At 40.4% G+C, this 21,695-nt stretch overlaps 1 protein-coding gene across 1 annotated transcript in view; it reads left to right on the forward strand.

Annotated features, from left to right (window-relative positions):
- The first annotated feature begins 668 nt into the window (after positions 1–668).
- The window catches only part of opn7b.S (opsin 7, beta S homeolog), a 37,185-nt gene continuing 16,158 nt past the window's right edge, over positions 669–21,695 (forward strand). The window contains exon 1 of the mRNA XM_018238167.2: positions 669–1,258. The gene's annotated coding sequence lies outside the window, so the exon portion shown is untranslated. The remainder of the gene's footprint in view (positions 1,259–21,695) is intronic.

The raw sequence follows: 21,695 nt of genomic DNA on the forward strand, positions 1-21,695 counted from the left end.
CAGATTTTATTCTTTGGCCGCCGAATGTTTGGATATCAATCATTCATTTCAATGCCACAATCCTAAACTAACCATTCAGATCTACATTGGAGTATTAAAGTAGGATCTAAATCATGTAGTATACTGTACCAGTGCCAGTGAATCATTTCAAGAATGATGTCTGGCATGGGATCTGTTATCCAGATACCCAGGACCTGGATCTTTCCGTAATCTGGATCTCCATACCTTAAATCTACTAGAAAATAATGTCAACTTTAAATAAAACCCAATAGGCTGGTTTTGCTTCCAATAAGGATTAATTATATCTTAGTTGGGATCAAGTACAAGCTACTATTTTATTATTACACAGAAAAAGGAAAAAATTTTGATTATTTGGTTAAAATTATGGATGCACGGAATTCGGGATTTGGTTAGGGATTCGGCCTTTTTCAGCAGGATTCGGATTAGGCCACATTCTTGTGCCTGGTCGGATCTGAATCCTAATTTGTATATGTAAATTAGGGGCGGGAAGGGAAATCACATAACTTTTCTGCTAATTAGGATTTGGCTTCGGTTCGGTATTCGGCCAAATCTTTCATAAAGGATTCGGCCGAATCCCAAATAGTGGATTTGGTGCATCCCTAGTTAAAATGGAGTCTATGGGAGGTGGCCTTTCCGTAATTCAGAGCTTTCTCTAATGGGTTTCCGGATACCTGTACCTGCTTCTTGTCTCCAGGTCAGGGAGCAAATGGAAAACATCAGTCGTTGATATATTTTCTCTGTATGAGCTGCACATATTCAATAGGCAAAGGGAGGGACCTGTTATATCTGATTTAATCCTGTGTGAGAAAGAAAAACATACATCTAAAAGGCCTGCCCCTTTATTCAACAAGTTAGGGGCTGGAGTTGTGCTGTGCTTGGCTGGATCACAGGCAGCTCCTTCTCATCAGGCTACTGTCTTATTAGAAATCCTTCAGGCACCGACAAGGTGACACATTAACAGCCCACAACTCCCTGCTTTGTTACAATCTCTATCTCATGGCATTCACAGCACAGGGAGCCGGGAATTAAACAAGAAAATCTCTCTCCAGTCTCAGTCTCCCACTGGCAGGATCCCACTGAAGCACCAGGGGCTGCGTTGTGAGTCTCTTTCCCTTGGAAACAAGAGCTGACACTTGCAGGAAGCGCATGGCAAAAATGGAACAATATTTTGGCAGAACTTTTTACCATGAATTGAAACTTCCATGACCTTTCTGGAAAGAATTCATCCGGCAATAAGGTAAGGAATGTTCTTTATTCTTTATTCATGTAGCGCTGATCTATAGAAAGGGGAAAAGCGACTAAGTAGCAGCAATAAAGGTTCCATTTTCCATTCCAAGTGACTCCACATGTCGAGAACCGAGAAAGGGGATTAAAAAGCCATTTCATTTTTATTTCACTCCCTCAAATTAAGCTATTTCTCTTCTTTATGGCAAGACGAGTCAAGGTGATGAGATTTAAAGTCACCCGTCTATCATCATTCTTATGTCATTAACCCTTTCACCGACGCAGGGGTCAAGAAAAATAATCTATATGCCAATGACTCCCCTCCCACCACACTTTGCAGCAATAGATCACAATTTAACCTTATATGAAAAAATAAAAAGATTTATGGAGCAAATTGATTTTGTTTTTCAGTCGGTAACCTGGGCTACATATCAAGGTTAAATGGGGGGATTTAACAAAAAGTCAGTAATGGGAAAACCACAATGCGAAAATGTATGGCTTTGCTCGAATTTGTGCGAACCCGGAAACTGTTTGGCGACCACTTCCGACAGCGGAAGAAAGATTGTGAATTTTATAGTTTAAGTGTAAGTAATAAAACTTCTTTCTGAAATACAGGTATGGGATCCGTTATCCAGAAATCCGTTATCCAGAAAGCCCCGAATTATGGAAAAGCCGTCTCCCATAGACTCTATTTTCATCTAAATAATCCAAATATTTAAACATGATTTCCTTTTTTCCTGTAATAATAAAACAGTAGCTTGTACTTGATCCTAACTAAGATATAATTCATCTTTATTGGAAGACAAACCAGCCTATAGTGCTTATTTTATGTTTACATGATTTTCTAGTAGACTTAAAGTATGAAGATCCAAATTACGAAAAGATCCATTATCTGGAAAACCCCAGGTCCCGAGCATTCTAGATAACAGGTCCCATACTGTCCCTGTAGTTGTTATGTATGCTTCTTAAAGGAGAAGGAAAGTCGTTAACTATTTGGGGATGCCAAATGTTAGGCACCCCAAGTGAATGTATTTACTTACTAAAACCCTGGGCCGGTGCTCCTATCAGCAGAAAACTGCACCGGCCCGAGAGTTTATACCAGCAAACACCACGGAACGCTTCTCTTCTGGCATCTTGTGTCTTCAAATTTCACAGGGCAGACACATGCGCAGTAGAATGAAAAAAGCTGAATTTTTTGTTAAAGTTTCGGTTTTTCACTCTAAGGGCTCTTAGAGTTTTACCTGCGCACTCAATAGTAGTAGACGCACTCAATTATTGTCAAGGGCGCTGTACTCACACAGACGCATGTAAGCGACAAATGCAGGTGGGACTCAGCATGTTGCATTTCACCTGCGTTTGGAGCTTACATGCGTCTGTGTGAGTACAGCGCCCTTGACAATAATTGAGTGCGTCTACTCTTGCGCTCCCCTGCGGCTGAACGGAAGAAAGTGCAACGCAGGGAAACGCAGGAAAAACCGCCCATATGTAAGAGCCCTAATGCGCATGCACAGCCGCAAAAAGACAAGAAGCCGGAAGAGAACTGCTCCGTGGTGCTCGCTGGAATAACCCCGGGCCGGTGCAGTTTTCTGCTCATAGGAGCACCGGCCCGGTGTTTCTGGTAAGTAAATACATTCACTTGGGGGTGCCTAACATTTAAACAATTCAATTTCATCAACGAAAAATATTGCGAAATGATATTGTTTTGTTTTAGTCTTATTTACGCAAATTGTTTTTCTCTTTGAGACTTTTATTTCCCCCAATGTTATTATTAGGGAAAAATATGTGTTATTTTGGGAAAAATTAGAATGAGCGTTGGGGGATAATAATTAGGATGTTTATTGCAACTCCCACTAAAACCGTTTATTCTGCGTTGATGTGGCTTTAAAAGCATGCCTGCCGGAAACTGAACCGTTATAGGTGGGTGCCCATTTTCAGACACCATTGCACATGTACATAACAACTTCTGGGTTTTTTTGGGGGCAAAAATTCAGTCTTAGGAGGATTGGGGGGTATTATCAACAAGATAATGTCAGCTCATAAATACAGTGGTTTTGCATGTTTTTTGTGGTTGAATTTTATTCCAATTTAGCTCCAAAATAGTCATGAATCCACCCGAAGACCTGGCAAGTTCACCCAGGCTGCTGTTTAACCCTCTGTCTGCCTTGCAGCTTTGGTTCCATTGTAACCCCAAGTCCATGGCTTAATGGCAGAGAATTTGCATGATATATGTATTTCTATTTATACATATATCATATGCAGGTATATGAGCTGTGAGTGCAGCAAGCTTCATGTAAAGGTGAGACTAATGACACAAAATATAGATTTTGATTGTAGAAAGCAGCAGTAAGTGATTGTGCTGTTCCAGGCACAGAGCACGACTGATATAATTGTGTGTGAATGTTGGGGAGGGCTGTGTAATTTAAAAATTCTCCTTGCTGTTTCCATTCACCGGCAGCTTTTATTCCTCATTAACTCCGATATCATTGTAATCACTCCTTGCTCGATATGTAGGAACATGGAAACAGGGACAATGAGATCAATGTATACCTGTATAACGAGCCCGAAATTAATAACCTTTAGGCCAGGCTGGTGTACAACAAAACATTGCACTGGACCAGGGATTTTTTTTAAAAGCTCAATGATGTAGCTGTGTCCAATGGGCAGGAGCAGGCCCAGTATAATGCTTGTACTGTACTGGGCATATTCCTACCCCATTGGCTAAAGGGGATAATTGATAATGGGCACCATGCCCTGGACCAATTTAATTGTTATGAAAGAAACACACCAGCAGGGGGCACATGGTTATTCATCTGACTTGTGGAGGGGAGGAGGTGCCCAACTTATTGGCATTATCAGAGGTTTAAACTTTATTACATTAATAATAATAATCCTATACTGCCATGTTAAATAAGATCAACATATAGTGGAGTAACACTGTTCCTTTCAGCAGGTAATGTATTGAAATAAAGAGGTGAAATGGCTGTGAACTTACATGGCAGCTGATCATCAGGGAATTGATTTAAGTGGATCTTCTATGATTGGCATCTCAGAGCTCTGGTAATGAATCGCACCATGAGCAAGACATCAATTAAATGCTGTCATTGATTTGTTTGGCTGTTATTCCACAGGGTTACTGAATGCCCAGTGTTTGTGGGTTCATTAATTAAATGATGATTAATTGTTTAGTTATTTTTTTTGCATTAATGTCTTTTTCTGCAGTGGGATAATAGTCTCTGGGAAGGGAATGTGACTGTGGGATAGCAGGTATAGTAGGGAGAGATGGTGTCTATAGTAACAGTGGATAATAGTCTCTGGGAAGGGAGTGTGACTGTGGGATAGCAGGTATAGTAGGGAGAGATGGTGCCTATAGTAACAGTGGGATAATAGTCTCTGGGAAGGGAATGTGACTGTGGGATAGCAGGTATAGTAGGGAGAGATGGTGTCTATAGTAACAGTGGATAATAGTCTCTGGGAAGGGAGTGTGACTGTGGGATAGCAGGTATAGTAGGGAGAGATGGTGCCTATAGTAACAGTGGGATAATAGTCTCTGGGAAGGGAGTGTGACTGTGGGATAGCAGGTATAGTAGGGAGAGATGGTGTCTATAGTAACAGTGGGATAATAGTCTCTGGGAAGGGAGTGTGACTGTGGGATAGCAGGTATAGTAGGGAGAGATGGTGTCTATAGTAACAGTGGGATAATAGTCTCTGGGAAGGGAGTGTGACTGTGGGATAGCTGGTATAGTAGGGAGAGATGGTGTCTATAGTAACAGTGGATAATAGTCTCTGGGAAGGGAGTGTGACTGTGGGATAGCAGGTATAGTAGGGAGAGATGGTGCCTATAGTAACAGTGGATAATAGTCTCTGGAAGGGAGTGTGACTGTGGGATAGCAGGTATAGTAGGGAGAGATGATGCCTATAGTAACAGTGGATAATAGTCTCTGGGAAGGGAGTGTGACTGTGGGATAGCAGGTATAGTAGGGAGAGATGGTGTCTATAGTAACAGTGGGATAATAGTCTCTGGGAAGGGAGTGTGACTGTGGGATAGCAGGTATAGTAGGGAGAGATGGTGCCTATAGTAACAGTGGATAATAGTCTCTGGGAAGGGAGTGTGACTGTGGGATAGCAGGTATAGTAGGGAGAGATGGTGCCTATAGTAACAGTGGGATAATAGTCTCTGGGAAGGGAGTGTGACTGTGGGATAGCAGGTATAGTAGGGAGAGATGGTGTCTATAGTAACAGTGGATAATAGTCTCTGGGAAGGGAGTGTGACTGGGATAGCAGGTATAGTAGGGAGAGATGGTGTCTATAGTAACAGTGGATAATAGTCTCTGGGAAGGGAGTGTGACTGTGGGATAGCAGGTATAGTAGGGAGAGATGGTGCCTATAGTAACAGTGGATAATAGTCTCTGGGAAGGGAGTGTGACTGTGGGATAGCAGGTATAGTAGGGAGAGATGGTGTCTATAGTAACAGTGGGATAATAGTCTCTGGGAAGGGAGTGTGACTGTGGGATAGCAGGTATAGTAGGGAGAGATGGTGTCTATAATAACAGTGGGATAATAGTCTCTGGGAAGGGAGTGTGACTGTGGGATAGCAGGTATAGTAGGGAGAGATGGTGCCTATAGTAACAGTGGATAATAGTCTCTGGGAAGGGAGTGTGACTGTGGGATAGCAGGTATAGTAGGGAGAGATGGTGTCTATAGTAACAGTGGATAATAGTCTCTGGGAAGGGAGTGTGACTGGGATAGCAGGTATAGTAGGGAGAGATGGTGTCTATAGTAACAGTGGATAATAGTCTCTGGGAAGGGAGTGTGACTGTGGGATAGCAGGTATAGTAGGGAGAGATGGTGCCTATAGTAACAGTGGATAATAGTCTCTGGGAAGGGAGTGTGACTGTGGGATAGCAGGTATAGTAGGGAGAGATGGTGTCTATAGTAACAGTGGGATAATAGTCTCTGGGAAGGGAGTGTGACTGTGGGATAGCAGGTATAGTAGGGAGAGATGGTGTCTATAATAACAGTGGGATAATAGTCTCTGGGAAGGGAGTGTGACTGTGGGATAGCAGGTATAGTAGGGAGAGATGGTGTCTATAGTAACAGTGGATAATAGTCTCTGGGAAGGGAGTGTGACTGTGGGATAGCAGGTATAGTAGGGAGAGATGGTGCCTATAGTAACAGTGGATAATAGTCTCTGGGAAGGGAGTGTGACTGTGGGATAGCAGGTATAGTAGGGAGAGATGGTGTCTATAGTAACAGTGGGATAATAGTCTCTGGGAAGGGAGTGTAGTATAGTAGGGAGAGATTGTACCTACAGTTTGGCACAGTTGATCACCCCTAGATTTTCTCTAATGACATTCATGATACTGCTCTTTTGTGGATAAAATATTATCATTCTTCTACCTCCTCCTCATTCCCTCCTTCTGTTGTGGTGACCCCCAATCCGCTTGCCTGCTTTACTTCTCTCTTTCTCTTATTATTTTTCTTATAGACTAGTGTAGCTTTCTTACAGGCAACCCACTCTGCTCCTTTCGGTACTTCAGTCTGTTTTAAATTCTACAGTTAGTCATCCACTAATGTCTCTGTTCCATACCAGCAAATCCCTTCACTGGCTCCCAGTTTTGTCTTGATTTAAATTCAAGGACTCACAATTAAGGCTCTTAACCATGAATCCTCTCTCTATATTGGAGCTCTGATCTTTAAATACACTCCTTCATGCTTCCTACGCTCTGATTTCAACCTTCATCTCTCTTCCACTCTCATCATATTGCAGCCTGCAAGACTTCTCTAAAGCTCTATTCCTTGTCCTCTGAATCCTATATGATGCTCCATGGATTATCAGTCAACATACAAAGTCAAAAGTACACTTTCTATTCAGATTCTTCATCTTGAGACCTTCAGCATTCTCTGTCAACTGAACAGGGTTGGACTTGCCTCTCTATATACCGTGGAATCTCCCAGCGGGCCCCCTGAATGACAAATCCCATTAACTCAACCATAGAGCTGTGAAATTCCTATAGCATCTAGTACATTTTAAATGAGGGGCGCTATATGTCAGGTTATCTGGTGGGCCCTAGTATGCCCAGTCCAACGCTCCAACTGAATGTCGGAGTTAAGTATACAGTTACTTTTTCTAACACACTGGCACTTTTTAGAAAGTGATAAAATATAAGGCTAATGATATTAATACTCATAGTACCATTTCCATCCAGTGATTGGTCCAGTTGTCATGTCAGGAAGGTCTTTTTAACCCCCGTGAGGGAAATTGGAGATGGCCTTAGCTGGGAGGTTTTTTTTCAAGCTTCCTCAGAATCATCTAGAACGGTTCTAGATGATTCTAGAGTGGTTCCCAAATTGTTATGCTGGCCCTGCTAAGGGGGGCCATGACATTAGCAAGGGATGACCAGCCTGAAGGCCAGTTAGGGTTACCTTTCTTGTGAAAACTTCTCTGTTGTCCCAGATATTCTTTTGATAACTTTGGCTTTATGGTGGATACTTCAGCCATTCAAAGCAGAGAAGGAGGAAAGGCTCTAGTTTTACATAGGAGATAACAGATAAACTCTGATGATTACAATGAGATTCTCCAGATCGTTTCTGTCATTACTCCTTTTTACAAACTGCATGGCTGCCCCCTTGGCTACACAGCAGCGTGTTTATGTTTTTCTGAAGCCAACACAACGGGTTTACCAGTGCAGAGCAACAGCACATTATATTTTAATTATTATTAATGGTGTTACTTTTCTTTTAAAGGGATACTGTCATGGGAAAAAAATTATTTTTCAAAATGAATCATTTAATTGTGCTGTTCCGGGAGAATTCTGCACTGAAATCCATTTCTCAAAGGAGCAAACAGATTTTTTTATATTCAATTTTGAAATCTGACATGGGGCTAGACATTTTGTTAATTTCCCAGCTGCCCCAAGTCATGTGACTTGTGCTCTGATAAACTTCAATCACTCTTTACTGCTGTACTGCAAGTTGGAGTGATATCACCCCCTCCCTCCCCCCCAGCAGCCAAACAAAAGAACAATGGGAAGGTAATCAGATAGCAGCTCCCTAACACAAGATAACAGCTGCCTGGTAGATCTAAGAACAACACTCAATAGTAAAAACCCATGTGTCACTGAGACTCATTCAGTTACATTGAGAAGGAAAAACAGCAGCCTGCCAGAAAGCATTTCTCTCCTAAAGTGCAGGCACAAGTCACATGACCAGGGGCAGCTGGGAAATTGACAAAATGTCTAGCCCCATGTCAGATTTCAAAATTGAATATAAAAAAATCTGTTTGCTCTTTTGAGAAATGGATTTCAGTGCAGAATTCTGCTGGAGTAGCACTATTAACTGATGCGTTTTGAAAAAAACATGTTTTCCAATGACAGGATCCCTTTAAAGGTACGCAGTCCGTGCGGCAGGGGGAGGATGGAGGGCTTGAGGTGGCATCCCGGTGGGCCCTGGACACCCTAGTCCGACACTGTATATATGTTTAACCTTTTTGCTAAAACAGGGCCCAAGTCAAATGATGGGCCTTCAAGGTGGGCTTGAACTTTAACAGTCCTTGAACTCTATAGACTTTGGTCTTTATTTAACCATCTCTACTATTGATCTGTGTAAGGGCTGTAAGCATCGGCTGTATTGCAACCAGCAAGAGCTGGACACTGTTACATGGCTAGAACAGAGGTGCCCTTGACTCCCAGCCCTTTAGCGGAACACCTATAAAATTAACACACTGCAGGGCTGACTATAAATCAGTTCATATGCCGCAGGCTAATTAGTAACCTGTTCGGTAGCTTACTGCCCAGCTGTCTGAAAAGCACTTCACTATGCAACCTATATATCATTTCTGGGCTTTTGGTTTTAACGTGATGAAGTGTCAGCCCACTCCTCGCCAGTCTCCCATGACTCCTGCATTGACGAAGCATCGCGGCTATGCTAACCATATAAACACGTGTCCATGAGGTTCAAACTTTCCAAAACTTGTGTTAATTCATTAAAGGGAAGACAAACAACTCTACCCAGAAGCAGAGGTGACAGTTTAGTCGCACAAGGGGTAAATGATTCCCTTTTGACCTGAAAACCATAATTGGATTGTTCTAGGGATCAATTACAACTGAATTAACTGAATTAATTAATTAAGGAATCGTTATAGATGCCCTTTCCTGATAGAAAAGCATCTTACCCATCAATGAATCACTCATTGCCCCTCTCATGGTAGAGGATTCCTGATTGCCCTTCACAGTAATGAAACCAAATCTGTTACAATATATTTTTATTTTATACACAGGAAAGTGATCTGCAATATTGGACCCCAGGGTCCTAATCTTAGGCCTGATAGCATTTTCAAGCTTACATTACTTTTTTTTTCTTTGCTGACCAGAAGCAAAGATGTGCGTTGGAGTGGCTCTTGTATTTATACAAATGAGAGGGAGGTGCCATATTGTTTCCCTTAGACAGTACAGTATGAGGGTATAGCTTATTGTGTGCCCAGAACATTCCTTCTCTGTATATTTGTATTTATACATATAGGAAGGAGGTGCCATATTGATTCCCTTAGACAGTACAGTATGAGGGTATAGCTTATTGTGTGCCCAGAACATTCCTTCTCTGTATATTTGTATTTATACATATAGGAAGGAGGTGCCATATTGTTTCCCTTAGACAGTACAGTATGAGGGTATAGCTTATTGTGTGCCCAGAACATTCCTTCTCTGTATATTTGTATTTATACATATGGGAAGGAGGTGACATATTGTTTCCCTGAGACAGTACAGTATGAGGGTATAGCTTATTGTGTGCCCAGAACATTCCTTCTCTGTATTTTTGTATTTATACATATAAGAACATAGTAAACCACTGAATATTGGATCTGAATTTGCTTTAGCCAGAGGTGCAGCTGAGAAGACTCAGCATATTTCACAGTGGTGTTGACAGTGTCCATCTAGATTTAGGGTTTCTATGTATTACATTTTTATGGCTCAGCCAATAGGTCTAAACTCACTGATGATTTGTGTGGCCGAGGATTTACAGTTGCACTAGGGGATTTTTTATGGAGGCTCTTATTGTTTTTTATTTTAAATCTAGTAAAGCTTGAAATAGCTTGTATTACATCAATGGCATTATATAAAGAGAGATACTGAAATGATCATCCCTTGAGTGCAGCTGTATTGCGCTCTATCTTAGGGATCTACAGCTTTAAGGTGGTGCATATTTCCACTAGTACAACAGCTCAATGCATAACAAGAACTGGCTTTAATCTCAAATTCTTTGGAACTTCATCCAGCAATATCTAAAACATTAACCCCCAGCAGGGACTGGCGGGGTTATTGCTGGTTGGGCGAGTTTGGATTGAAATTTGAATGACCTCTGCAGGTTGGGTGCAGGTTGGACTGGGGAAGTAAACTCCTCTTCAACATTCCCAGTCTTGGAACCAGAGGTGCTCACAGAAGTAGCGTACAGAACGAGAAGACAAGGCAATGGGTTGGGCGCTGGTCCTACAATGGCAATATTTTGCGGGTTATGGGCAGGTTGAGTTTTTTCTGAGCCGCAAATGACTACTGGGAATCTAGTACTAGGACACCCACTGCAGCCTATATGCCTGGGTAGACCCACAAGGAGAGGACCACTCTAACAGCCCAATGAGATTTCTAGGTTTTCCCAATCTATATTTGAATGAACCCTAATTAAATATCGATTAGAGATGCCATTGCCATGGTTCCACACATGTGTGCTGGTTCTTTCTCTATCTAAGTGTGGACAAGTCAACAACCAATTATGGTCAGCTTAACTTTTAGCTACCCTTTAGAAATATCCTTATTTGCCTCTGGAAATAATAAACCTTTGAGGTTATTCTGCATCCCTTTGTTCTTCCTGGATCCGTGTTTCTCACCATTTAACAGGCTGACAAGCCTAAAGCGAGTAGGAAGCCTCCGATCAGCACGGGCGTTAAGTCAAAGTCTTTAGAAAGCTTTCAGGTCCCGGTGGGGTTCAGCAAATCAATAAAGAGCAGAAGCCCATCTTTCCCTAATGATCACTTTTCTGCACATGCCAAACATGCGTGTTATTTGCATTTCCAATTTACAGCCGTGTCAGAAACCATCTTGCTCGTAGTATTCACAGTTGTTACCTGTTCCCCTAACTGTGTGATTTCGCAGCACCCGGATACACAGATATAACCTGTGCTGTTTGCCTAAATAACCTGCCTAAATAACATGCCTCAATTGCCTAGAAAGCTTGCGAGATGACTTTATTTATTGTTAGCCATTACATAAAGCACATGGGCGCCAATCTTCCTCTCCGTCTCCTGAGAAATGTTCATGCAATTCATTTTAATGCTTGTAGAAAGCGCCATAGAGGAAAAGGTCATTGCTTAAAATCAGAAGGGAAAAAAACAGATATTAACATAAGCAATTGTGCTTTATATTCCTATACATTCCTTTTGGAATAAGTGCTCAGCATAAAAGGTATGTTATCCAGATTATTTGAGGCTTGGGCTTTTCAGATAACTGATCTTTCCGTAATTTGGATCTTCATACCATAAGTCTACTAAAAAATCATGTAAACATTAAATAAATCCAATAGGCTCATTGTGAATCCAATATGGATTAATTACAGTTTATCGTAGTTGGGATCAAGTACAAGGTACTGTTTTATTATTATAGAGTAAATAAGATAAAAAGAATCTGGATTATTTTGGTAAAATGGAGTCTATGGGAGACAGCCTTTCCGTAATTTGGAGCTCCAGTGATCCCAAGGACCCCTATAATATTTCTTTCCAGCCTTTGGGCTTCAGCCATCATTGAACCCCTAGAAATTGTCAAGAAATTGTTTCTTGGGTTTGGGCCTTATTCTGCAATGGCAGCCTTGTAAACATTAACATGGCAGAAGCAGCCAACATTTTGGGTGCACCCCCTTAGCATTTGAACCCCATTAAACTTTAGGAGGCTATTTCCCTGTTCTTATATTATCAACAAATTCCCTAGCCTATTTAGCGCCAGTCAAGCATATCACAAAGCCCCTCATTGATTTTCAAGATTTACTGACCAATTCATCAACAACAGTAATGAGTTTGAGCCCAGAAATAACTTTTCCCTTTCCCATGATTTCATTTTCCTTTCCAAGGACTTTCACAGATGGGGAGAATCTATACGGACAGTTTCTTTTATAGACCTGCGCCGCGTGATTATATGGCGGCTTTCACGTGCAGCGATACATGGAACGAGGGTCATGGCGGTAATAATAGCTTCACTGTCAAGGTCGAGCTGTGAGTCGTCTCAGTTGTTTTGGAACCCCCAATGGCATGTCTAATGGAATACCCCCTAGTGAAACGATTTATAAGCCCCCCTTCCAGGAGACCTTCCGCTAGACTAAGCGCAATATATATATATATACATATAGACAAATACAAGATTCCTCTGCACTCAACCCATTATCAATATATTTAAGACAGAGACATTTTGTGCATACTGCTACTGAAAAATGCCTTACCCTTTAAACAAAACAGGGATTGTTTGTCCATATATTGCAATATATTTAAGCTGAACAACTACGTCAAAGTCATCCCATATCTGGCCAGTCCTATGCTCAATTTTCATCTGATTCATTAAGAATTCTATGGTTTAATTATACATTTTATAAAAGGGACAAATACGTTTTACCTGCAACTTACTAGCTGCTTTCAAAGTAAAACTCCCAACCTTGGCTGCCCTTTTATTAGACACCAGTGGGATCACCTGACTATAGTTGGAGGGGGTGGGAGCTACAACATGGAGCTGGTCACTGCTCTTGTATAACTATAACAAACAGGGGAAAGTTGTGCTCACCACTAGTTTTTAAAATCATTAGGCGGGGGTGCAATGAGGGTGTGACCACAAAAAACATATAGACAAATACAAGATTCCTCTGCACTCAACCCATTATCAATATATTTAAGACAGCGACATTTTGTGCATACTGCTACTGAAAAATGCCTTACCCTTTAAACAAAACAGGGATTGTTTGTCCATATATTGCAATATATTTAAGCTGAACAACTACGTCAAAGTCATCCCATATCTGGCCAGTCCTATGCTCAATTTTCATCTGATTCATTGTCTATATGTTTTTTGTGGTCACACCCTCATTGCACCCCCGCCTAATGATTTTAAAAACTAGTGGTGAGCACAACTTTCCCTTGTTTTATATATATATATATATATATATATATATATATATGTGTATATTTATATATATATATATATATATATATATATATTTATATATATATATATATTGCACCTTAAAGGGAGCAATTTTGTGCCAATAAGCAAGCGTAGGGTTTTGTAGGACTCATTTAAGAATGGGGAGTAAAGTGCTAGGGATGTACCTGACTATGATTGGCACTTTGAGTGGTCAGTGTAAGGGCACCCCTTTGGATTTCCTTGCATTTTACAATAAATGAAAACAAGGTGCATTTGCAGCTCATTTGCCAAGAGGTGCAACTGGCACAAGGTATAGGAGGAGCTAGTAATATATGGATATGTGAACCTATAACTTACTCCAGGGGATAATAGATGACCGATTGCATCTCTAAGCAGACCCCAGAGTTTTGTCGATTTTGACAATACTGCCCAAATCAGTGTATGCATGTCACCCTATTTGTGGGCAGTTTCCTATCAGATTGCAGCTGATCTGCCGATCCCAATGATCTGCTCATTTGCCCAGTTCCTTAATTTGAGGGACATGACCTGTGTAGGCCAACCAATAGTATTTGGCTGTACCTGTGTGTGACCACTTCATACACCTAATGCCAAAATGTCAGCGGGTATATGGTCACCCTTCCATTACAGTTGTCAATATCGCATTATAAGTTCATGAACTTTCAGATGAACTTCCCCTTTAAATACCAAACTAGACAGCTGCAGGGACAAAAACTAAATAACGAAGTAACGAACTTAATGGAACAGTAACACCAAAAAATTCAAGTGTATTAAAGGAATGATGATATAATGTAGTGTTTCCCTGCACTGGTAAAACTGGTGTGTTTGCTTCAGAAACTCTACTATAGTTTATATAAACAAGCTGCTGTGTAGCCATGGGGGCAGCCATTCAAGCACTGGATACACAGTAGATAACAGATAAGTACTACTATAGTTTATATAAACAAGCTGCTGTGTAGCCATGGGGGCAGCCATTCAAGCCCAGGATACACAGTAGATAACAGATAAGTACTACTATAGTTTATATAAACAAGCTGTTGTGTAGCCATGGGGGCAGCCATTCAAGCACAGGATACACAGTAGATAACAGATAAGTACTACTATAGTTTATATAAACAAACTGCTGTGTAGCCATGGGGGCAGCCATTCAAGCACAGGATACACAGTAGATAACAGATAAGTACTGAAGAATCCCATTGTATACTTCAGAGCTTATCTGTTATCTACTGTGTATCCTGTGCTTGAATGGCTGCCCCCATGGCTACACAGCACCTTGTTTATACAAACTATAGTAGTACTTATCTGTTATCTACTGTGTATCCTGTGCTTGAATGGCTGCCCCATGGCTACACAGCACCTTGTTTATATAAACTATAGTAGTACTTATCTGTTATCTACTGTGTATCCTGTGCTTGAATGGCTGCCCCCATGGCTACACAGCACCTTGTTTATATAAACTATAGCAGAGTTCCTGAAAAAAACACCAGTTCTACCAATTAATTGTGATCAGTACCATGTATTTTCATTACTTTAATACACTTTCATTTTTGGTGTTACTGTTCCTTATTTCCTCTGCGCACATAAAATATAAATTGGCGCCACATTTACATAAACCTTCAGCAGTGAAATGATCTTGCAGCAAAGCCTAAGGACTGTTTTACTCAGTGATGCCTTCAAAGCTGTTTGTGTCCTTCATTAAAGGGGTTCTTCACCTGTAATTAACTTTTAGTATGATATAGAGAGAGGGATATTCTGGGACAATTTTCAATTGGTTTTAATTTTTTATTATTTGTGGTTTTTGAGTTATTTAGCTTTTTATTCAGCAGCTCTCCGGTTTGCAATTTCAGTAATCTGGTTGCTAGGATCCAAATTCCCCTAGCAACAATGCATTGATATCAATAAGAGACTGGAATATGAATAGGAGAGGTCTGAACAGAAAGATGAGTAATAAAAAGTAGCAATAACAATACATTTGTAGCCTTACAGAGCATTTGTTTTTTTAGATGGGGTCAGTGACCCCCATTTGAAAGTTGGAAAGAAAAGGTAAATAATTTAAGAACTATAAAACTTAGCTATCCTTGCAAAACCTATATAATAAAACAACACCCCTGCTCAGTACAGATATCCCCTTTAATAAATGCTTGGCACACTGATGCATGAAGGGACCGACTCCCACGTAAATGTAGGAACGAGAAGAGACGCCATGATTCTCAAGCCGACATTTGATCCAATGAGAGATTTCTCCGTGATACGGTCTCTTCATTTAACAGTTTAGAATTCGTTTATAGCATGTGGCGCCACTTCATTAAAGCTGGGGGGATTACTGGCCCCACACTGAGATCTTCTACGGAGAATATATCACTTTATAACAATAAGAAACGGGGAAAATATACATTATTTAGAATGTGAGACCCAATTGGCAGATATCAGTTTCAAAGGAAACGCTGTTCAGTGGATTTTAATGTAATTTCCAGCTTCAATATGTGTTGCCCAAGCACTTCATTGACAGTTAAATATAATGAAATTACCCAGATTTTTCATGAAAGCATGCTTCCATACCTCTGATGAAGCCTTACAGCAGAGTAACAAAAGAAAACTATTTTTCCTGTAGTACAGTATATATTAGGCACCTATCTAGTGTTACCAATCCCTATTTCTGTAGGGAAATTAGAGCAGAGCAGACAGTAACCCTTCCAACACTTTCCTCTTGTCTCTATCCTTATATATTAGGTACCTATCTAGTGCTACCAATCCCTATTTCTGTAGGGAAATGAGAGCAGAGCAGACAGTAACCCTTCCAACACTTTCCTCTTGTCTCTGTCCTTATATATTAGGCACCTATCTAGTGCTACCAATCCCTATTTCTGTAGGGAAATGAGAGCAGAGCAGACAGTAACCCTTCCAACACTTTCCTCTTGTCTCTATCCTTATATATTAGGTACCTATCTAGTGTTACCAATCCCTATTTCTGTAGGGAAATGAGAGCAGAGCAGACAGTAACCCTTCCAACACTTTCCTCTTGTCTCTGTCCTTATAAACCTGGCAGTGGAGATAATGGGGAAACATTAATTATAAAAATGTTAGTGTTATTTGGCTGGACATTTTCAAAATACCAGATGAGCTTTCTTCAGTTTTGACAAAGATCAGAATAACAATAAAATACAGAACAGTGTTTTGCCACAGAGAAGCCCCTTGTGCCCTATTGATAAATGACCCCAACTAGATTTGCTGTCTAAATGGCACACTCCAGTTGATTCCAATTTGTAATAAGGGGGATTTATTTCCCTCTATCAGCTCACTACTAGAATCTTATTAGTCATCACACGTCTGGGGAAACTGATGAATGGATGTAATTTTGAGACTTATTTTGATTAAGTTCAGAAGTCAAATTGGCCTGAAAAAGATCTGAATATCTCTCTCTCTCGCTTTTTCTATCATCTATCTATCTCTCTTTCTTTTTATCTCTCTGTCTCTTTGTATCTCTCTCTCTGTCTTTTTCTCTCTATCATCTATCTCTCTCTCTCTTTTTCCATCATCTATCTCTATCTATATATCTTTCTTTTCTCTTTAGCTCTTTCTTTCTTTTTCTTTCTTTCTTTCTTTCTTTCTTTCTTTCTTTCTTTCTTTCTTTCTTTCTTTCTTTCTTTCTTTCTATATATATCTCTCTCTTTTTCTCTAAACAATGCTAAATGTATCTAGCTCCCCTTTTTATACATCTATCACTATTTCTATCTTTTTCTATCATCTATCTCTGAATATCTCTCTCCCCATATCTCTCTCTTTCTGTTATCTCTCTCTATCTTTCTCTCTCTATCTTGCTCTATTTAGCTTTCTCTCTCTCTCTCTCTCTCTCTCTCTCTCTCTCTCTCTCTCTCTATCTTTTCTCTCTCTCTTGCTCTATCTAGCTTTCTCTCTCTCTCTATCTTTCTGTTATCTCTCTCTATCTTGCTCTATCTAGCTTTCTCTCTCTCTCTCTCTCTCTCTCTCTTGCTCTATCTAGCTTTCTCTCTCTCTCTCTCTCTCTCTCTCTCTCTCTCTCTTTCTGTTATCTCTCTCTATCTTGCTCTATCTAGCTTTCTCTCTCTCTCTCTCTCTCTCTCTCTCTCTCTCTCTCTCTCTATCTTTTCTCTCTCTTGCTCTATCTAGCTTTCTCTCTCTCTCTCTCTCTCTCTCTCTCTCTCTCTCTATCTTTCTGTTATCTCTCTCTATCTTGCTCTATCATTCTCTCTCTCTCTCTCTCTCTCTCTCTCTCTTTATGTTATCTCTCTCTATCTTGCTCTATCTAGCTTTCTCTCTCTTGCTCTCTCTCTCTATCTTTCTGTTATCTCTATCTAGCTTTCTCTCTCTCTTTCTTTCTTTCTCTCACTCTCTATCTCCAAAAAAAATTTTGGCAGGACCAAATACATTTAGCATCACCAAAGCAGGTAGAGGGGTAAACTGGATGGTGTTGGTGACAGTTTATGTGAGGGGAAAGTCCCGTCTCTCTCTCTCTCTCTCTCTCTCTCTCTCTCTCTCAAATCAGCTTTATTGGCAGGACCAGATACATGAAGCATTGTCAAAGCAGGTAGAGGGGTGAAATGGGTGGGGTTAGGGGGGAAGTTTATGGGAATAGGGGAAAGTGGGGTCTCTCTCAGTCTATGACAGTCTCTTATATATTGTGCAGCTATTGTTACTGTCCGTGCCTCTTCTCCCAGTAGGAAGTGGAGTTTCCTCTCTTCTTTTATGGATGTGAAGTCTGGGATGTGACTGGAAAATCTCTGGAAGTGGGGGTCCCTCAGTGCTGAGTATTTGGGGCACTGTAGCAAGAAGTGGGCCTCATCCTCCATGGCCTCCTGGTCACATCGCTGGCACAGTCTGTTCTCTCTGGGTCTGTAGGTCTTTGGGGTTCTGTAGCCTTTCCAGATATGGGGCTAGTCTGTACTCTCTCCCCAGTGATTGGTAGATAGAAAGTTTCTGGGAATTTGATATTTCGTTCCTCCAGTCACAGACGTATTGCTCTTTCACTTTGTTTATTTTTTGTGTTATTTGGCCTTTTGTCAGTTGGTGGGAGTCTTGGGTGAGTAGGGTGCTGATCAGTTGTTTCAGGTCTCTCTCTCTCTCTCTCTCTCTCTCTCTCTCTCTCTCTCTCTCTCTCTCTCTCTCTACCTTCCTATCTATATAGTATGCCTGGACACAAACTCAGGCTTTAAGGAAATATTGCCTGTTGTTTCTAACAAAGAAATGCCACAGAATTCTGAAATATCTCAGCTTTTCTGAATTCTGGGCTTTTGTCCTCTTTAGACACTTTTTGTGAATGTGACTTTGTAAGAGCAATGCTTTGACCCAGTAGGACGTGTTAAAAATAACCCAAACTGGCAGTGGAATAAAGGGGTTATTTTTACCAACACAAATGTACCACTTTACCAGCGGAATCACTTCCTTGTTTCCTAGAAATCTCATCATTCAGCGAAGCCTTCAGTAACCCTATACAGATACACTTGACTCCCTACAGCATTAGAAGAACAATTCTCTGCCGTTTGTTGGTAAGAGCTGTGCCCCATGGCGAGTTCTCTAGAATACACAAACATGTGCGGCTGTCTCGTGGTGTGAAATACTGTTCCAGCAATTAGGCCTCTTCAATCGCAACACTTTCCCGGCTATCAGCTTCCTACTGAGCATCACAAGGGATTCTGATTGAATAGTATGAGTTGTCAATTATAAGATCACAAGACTAAGCAACGTGGGAAATAGATCATACTCAATAAGTCTGTTTTGTAATCTCCATTTAAAAAGATTGTTGTTTGTATATCTGTGCCTCTGGGGAGGGAAATCACCATATTGTTTATTACATTTAGCTGCAATACCTTATACTTTCCAGTAAGGGGTTTAATACCATTTGCTACTACAATGCACTTGCTACTGAATCTATATCAAAGGGTGTGGTTCACCTATACTGTAACGTGCAGGGGGGTATTTATCAAAATCCAAATTTTTTTAAAATGAAAAAGTCCGACCAAACTAGAACCTATGATTTGACCTTAGTTATTATTAAACAAAAAATCAAGATTTAATCAGATCACAATGAAATCGAGAGAAAAGCCGAATCGTACACCAAAAATCCAGAGTTTTTCGGATTTTTGCCCACATTGTTCGGATTTTTTGCCTGTAAACCCTGAAATAGTCGGATTTTCAGGCTAATTCCAGCACAGACCACAGAAACTTCTAAATAGGATAGGGACCTCTCCCATTGACTTATATACAAAAGAGTCCAACCAAACTAGAATCCACGATTTGAACTTATTTATTATTTCAAAAAATCAAGATTTAATCGGATCGGGGGAAAACTTGATAAAATTGAGAGAAAACCCAAATTGTATGCCAAAAAGACAGTTTTTCAGATTTTTGCCCAAATTGTTCAGATATTTGCCTGAAATAGTCGGATTTTCAGGCTAATTCCAGCGCAGACCACAGAAACTTCTAAATAGGATAGGGACCTCTCCCATTGACTTATATACAAAAGAGTTCAACCAAACTAGAATCCACGATTTGACCTTATTTATTATTTCAAAAAATCAAGATTTAATCGGATCAGGGGAAACTTGATAAAATCGAGAGAAAACCCAAATTGTACACCAAAAATCTAGAGTTTTTCAGATGTTTGCCCAAATTGTTCAGATTTTTTGCCTGTAAACCGTGAAATAGTTGGATTTTCAGGCTAATTCCAGCACAGACCACAGAAGTTCTAAATAGGATAGGGACCTCTCCCATTGATTTATATACAAAAGAGTCCAACCAAACTAGAATCCACAATTTGAACTTATTTATTATTTCAAAAAATCAAGATTTAATCGGATCGGGGAAAACTTGATAAAATCGAGAGAAAAACCGAATTGTATGCCAAAAAGACAAATTTTTGCCTGAAAACCCTGAAATAGTCGTGGGCCGACACCGGCACAATGACATGACGCTCCCGGTGACAAAATTGAAAATACAAGGACTTCCAGGTCACGGGTTCAATTGCTACCTTGGTTCCTGGGTGTTCCAAAATTGTTCCTGATTATGTTCCTGGACTTTGAGTCTTGCCTGAACCCGTTTCCACGATCCTTTGCTGCCTGCCAATTGAATTACTGCCAGGAATTGACTACGATTACTCTTGAACCCTTTTTGATTACAGCAAACTTAAACTTTGTCATAAAGCTTCCTCCTTGGTCCAGACTTCTCCGCTAGGAGCCGATAAGCCCCTGACAATAGGGACCTCTCCCATTGACTTATATACAACCTCAGCAGGTCTGAGATGGCAGATTTTTGGATTCAGACTTTTTGCAGAATCGGGGTATAATAAATCTCGAAAACTTGAGTTTTATTTCCCACTAAAAATTCAGATTTTATAGTAAAAAAAAATCTTGAATTTTTTAAGTTTTTAGCATTCGGACTTTAATAAATAACCCCCTTAGTATGCTATAGAATGGCTTATTCTAAGCAGAATCTCAATTGGCCTTCATTTTTTTTTTTTTTTTTAAGTTTTTGAATTATTTGCCTTCTTTTTCTGTTTCCAGCTTTCAAATGGGGGGGGTCACTTGACCACATCTTAAAAACCTAATGTTTTCTAAGGCTACAAATTTATTGTTATTGCTACTTTTTATTATTCAGGCCTCTCCTATTCATATTCCAGTCTCTCATTTAAACCAGTGCACGTTTGTTAGGGTCATTTGGACCTTATCAACCAGACTGCTGAAATTGCAAAAAGTTGCTGGAAAAAAAAGCAAAATAACTCAAAAACCACAAATAACAAAAAATGAAAACCAATTGCAAATTGTCTCAAAATATCACTCTCTACATCATACTAAAAGAAAACCCAAAGGTGAACAACCCCTTTAAGGTAAATGACCCATTAGCAGGAGTTGGCTGCCCATGAGAACCAGCAATCTATATATAGGCAGGTATTTTTATCTACCAATGACAGGAGCTGACCTTTTGTACTAATAACCATTTGGATTTTATGATTACCTTACCCATTAATAGAACTAAAGAACTCACTGGCTACATAATTACATTTCGTTGGGCTGCTATATATGTTCAGCGTTACAGCAGCTGGAGATATCTCTCCCTACAATGTCTCCACCATACCTCGGTCAGCTTTAAAACTCTTTAGGCTAAGGCCACACCGGGCGAAAAGTCGCCCGCGATCTTTTAAAAGCGGGTCGCGGCGACAAGTCGTTCGTTTTGTCGTAGCGGAAACATAAATGTAAAGCGCCACGACAAATACACACAGCGCGATTTCAGATC

The sequence above is a fragment of the Xenopus laevis genome, chromosome 9_10S (genome assembly GCF_017654675.1).
Source record: "Xenopus laevis strain J_2021 chromosome 9_10S, Xenopus_laevis_v10.1, whole genome shotgun sequence".
Lineage (NCBI taxonomy): Eukaryota > Metazoa > Chordata > Amphibia > Anura > Pipidae > Xenopus > Xenopus laevis.